The following is a 4,675-nucleotide window of genomic DNA, read 5'->3' on the forward strand; positions in this document are numbered from 1 at the left end:
CGGTGATACGACTCGAATCGGTCTTTTAACGCAGCTCGTGATGCTGGAATGTGCCTCAATAATAATAACGACGACCTTTGCTTGAAATACGCCACGTATATTACTCGGATGACTCGCGAAAACTAACAACGGGGTCACAAACACCCGATAGATACTCTGCCCGATATCGGAGAATTACGCTTTCTCCTCACTCTAATTACGCATAGCGTGTACAAGATAATTGCTAACAATACACAAAAAGAATGCGGAAACTATCGATAACGACTGTGGTGTACGAGCCGTGCGATGCAATACTTGGCGCGATCCGGAATATCGATCGCGCGAGCGTGAAAATCCCGATACTTTACAACATGTAATAATTATGAACACGAGACTAACATTAATGACTGTCGGCGGCGGCGAAATGAATAGAGAGAGTCTATTTTATATAATTCGGATGAGCGACGTGTGCCCGTCGGCCGTTCGACTTAATCTACCAAAATGTTCACAAAGTTAATTCACCATAACGCGTGGCTCGACAACTATTAAGGGCGCGACTCATCCGAATTAATTACCTACAAGTAAACGGCAACAAAATCGGTCGACGACGCTCGTCCCACCGGCAGGAATCTCTCGGCTCTTCCTTGATCGGTCCAATAATTTTCGCTCTCGCCTCAGAAAACCTGCGTCCTCCTGTACAGCTCGCCGAACAGTGCCGAGCGAGAGTCCTGCAGGAGACATGCCGGCGCGATAAATCGCTATCGTGCCACCTGCAGCGCTTTCGCGTTACTCAGGGTCGTCCTGCGGTCCTCGCGATCCTTGTTGTCATCACGGCCGTGTTGGTGGGTTCATCGCCCCGGAGTTTCCAAGATTTTCTGTTGTTCGGCTTAAAGGTGAGGGCTTACGGCTGCGCCCGATCGGCTCTCTTTCCTATTTGGTCGAATAGGCTCCGGATTGAGAGTCCGCTCGTCGCTCCGTCCTTGGGACTCCCTCGCTTCGTGCGGGTGGAGTGGCCGCCCCTTCGGCCGGATCATTCCGGCCCTCCGCGCCTCTTTCCTGCCATAAGAAATATAACATTACCGGCAGCGATGTTTACTAGCCACCAAAAATGTTTTTAATATTAGACAACTACGACCTGACGTCTCCTGTTTCCTGGGTGTCCTGGACTCCCGCTCTCGGCTGTCACTCTTCTCTCGTCCTCTTCTTCCGCTCGACTTCGTGCCGACAACTAACTCGCGGGCTCATCTCGAGCTTACATTTTCGATAGTTATTACAGAAAGTTAGATCTCGTCGATCTGACGATCGGGCCGCTCTCTCACTAAATTAGGAGGACGCAGGCCCCCGAAAAACCGCCCCCGTGAAGGCCATTCGGCCCTTGTGACGGACGTCCCAAAAACGTCACGTCACAGTATACAGTGTTAAATTTTGTAACGAAGGAATGATGATCGGGGATAAAATTTTTAATGTGAATAAAGATGACAATATAATTATCGGTGGAATAAAGTACGTGGGAATACCAGGTCTCTACGAGTTGATTTTCAAGAGAATTCCCGACGATGACTCATACACTGAAAATGATATGTATAAATATAAAAGTATATTACTGGCGACAAATGCGCATAGACGTGGCAACAATATGTATAATCCAGTATTAAGTAACAAGGGATACAAGTATAAACACATAATAGCGTCATTAATCTCTGGTGAAAAAGCTGGAAAAAAATATAAACATACCGCGCGCTATGACATTAAACGATAATAAGATCGATTATGTGCATTGGAATGATCCTAACGAGTTGGTAAATCGTCTGCGATTGCTGGAAGCTTCACGTCAAGCTGGCAACAATGCCCACGACAATGAAATATTATCGATTAACGAGGAACTTTGCGAAACTGGCCTTATTATAAATTAAACTATGCGTCGACGAAAGGAGTCAGTCTGTCATTATTGTTTGTATCGAAATGTCGATTAATAAATTTGAATTATCGTTGGGAACACCGAACAACTCATACTATCAATGGAATGGATTACTAAGAAATTACGTGCGCGATAACGCTCTGTCAGACAGCCTCCGGCTTTGACGCAAGGTCGTGCAAGATACGAAGCATAGCGCAACCGAAAGATAATAATGATGCCGCAAACAAACGGTACGTGGAAATAAGTGTCAAGCTTTTGCAAGATCGACAGGAAGAATTTGAGAAAAAAATAATCACGCTCGAGACGAATATGCAGACGCTACAAATAATGATGGATGAGATGCAGAAATTGCTTCGGTATGCAACTCACGCGCAGACTACATCTGGTTCAGCGCGGGAGAAGAAAGATATATAAAGAATATACGTGGAGGAATTATCTCATTATTACGAATTATGCTTCGATCAAATATACTACGGAAGACCTCTAAAAAACAGTTGCTCGTGGAAGAATTGCATGCTCCAACGAGAAAAAATTTTCCACATAGATGTGTCATAGGACGCGGATACGACGATCTGTGTTAGGCGAACATGGTCAAGATGCGTCCATATGCACGATTCAACAAAGGCTACAACTATACAGGGTGAGGCATTTATAGTGACGCGGGCATATTTTTTGGAAACGAAGTGAGATATCAAAAAATATTTTAGACAAAAGTTGCATGGTTTTGAGGGGGCCACATGATAAAAATATGGATTTGACCTTGAGTGACCTTTTCAAGGTGAGTTCAATATGGTCGATGTTTTCTTAAATGGAACCCTTCATTTTTTATTACATATTCTTGTAGCTTATCTCGAGAGCTTTTCAAAACACTATAATAAAGTATTTTTTCATTAATCCATTTATGAAAACATCGACCACATTAACCTCACCTTGAAAAGACCACTTAAGGTCAAGTCCATATTTTTATCATGTGGCCCCCTCAAAACCATGCAACTTTTGTCTGAAATATTTTTTGATATCTCACTTCGTTTCCGAAAAATATGCCCGCGTCACTATAAATGCCTCACCCTGTATATTCACAGTTATCGATGTGTTGAGCAAGTTTGCGTGGGTTGTACCGCTCAAGAGTAAGAGGGGAAACGAGATGTCGGAAACGATCGCAAAGATAATTCGAGACGATGGAAAATGCCCGAAAAATTTTCAAACCGACAGAGGAAAAGAATTTTACAACGCAAATGTACAGAAACTCGTGAAGAAACACAGCATTAATCATTATTCGACGTACTCTGTCATGAAAGCCTCGGTCGTGGAACGATTCAACCGAACGTTAAAGAACAATATGTGGAAAATGTCTACGCTTAATGGAAATTACAAGTGGATCGACGTGTTGTCCCGGCTCGTTGGAGAATACAATTCGCGAAAACATCGCACTATCAGTATGAGACCTATCGATGTTACCCCCGCGATAGTCGATAAACTTCTAAATACGGTATACAGCAACGTAAAGATTGCGGCTCCGGCAAGATTCAAAATAGGCGATCCGGTACGTGCGAGTAAATTCAAGACCATCTTTGACAAAGGTTACACACCAAATTGGACGACCGAAGTTTAAGATCGTTAAAGTGCAGAAAACTAATCCCGCGACCTATGTACTCGAAGATTCGCGCGGAAATCCTGTCGCCAGCGGATTTTACGAATACGAGTTACATCGCGTTGCTAATTCCGACGTACATCTCGTGGAAAAGATGATACGCAATAAGGGTGACGAGATTTATGTGAAATGGCTGGGATTTTATACAACACACAATTCTTGGATACATAAAAATAATAAATTATAAATATGATAACAATAATACATAATATTAAAGATATTTTACAAATATATAAACAAATTGTACACTTTATAAAATATACATATAATTTTTATTTACAATGAATATATACATAATTTTTATTTACACTAAATATACATATTTTTTATTTATAATAAATATACATAATTTTTATTTACAACGGTATTTTGTAATGTCCGAACTTTCTTTTTATAATATTTTAGGGTTTATTTACACAACTTATTCAGACTTGTTTCCTTTGAAATGACCAAGCATTAAGCGGTTTTGTTTCGTTAGTTTCTACTTTCAGTATATGATATCAGTCTAAAAATATGTAGTGTTTGAATAAACAAAATAATTATCTACTATATACAGGGTGTCCTAAAACTACCGTACTTCCTTTTAATGGCAGATTCCTTAGAACATTTTAAGACGAAAATCCTAATGCAAAAATGTCGAGGCTATAATAGTTTTTAAACGGGAAGCAATTATATTTTACGAATAACAGAGCTGAAATTTTGCGTGCTCAGGCACGTCAAAATGACAAGTGAAAAAAGTGCTTCTATGAATGGAGCGCCTTTTTTATGATATTATGATTATCGTATATATTTACAAAGCATTGTCATTATATGTTTTCCCGCTACGCATTGCATTAGTACATTCTTTTTACGAATAATGGGTGCAAGAAGGCATTTCAAAAATGATTCAAGTAAAAATTTGCGACATGTTTCAACTTCAGCTGTCAAAGTGGTCAATTATAAAATATAATCGCTTCCTGTTTAAAAACTATCATAGCCTCGGCATTTTTGTATTAAAATTTTCGTCTTGAAATGTTCTAAGGAGTCTACTATTAAAAGGAAAAACGGTAGTTTTAGGACACCCTGTATATGTGTACATACTATAGAATTTCGATTGCACATTGAGAGAGCTATGTTTCGAAGTAAAA

This window comes from Formica exsecta, unplaced genomic scaffold (genome assembly GCF_003651465.1).
Source record: "Formica exsecta isolate Colony F162 unplaced genomic scaffold, ASM365146v1 scaffold791, whole genome shotgun sequence".
Taxonomy (NCBI): Eukaryota; Metazoa; Arthropoda; class Insecta; order Hymenoptera; family Formicidae; genus Formica; species Formica exsecta.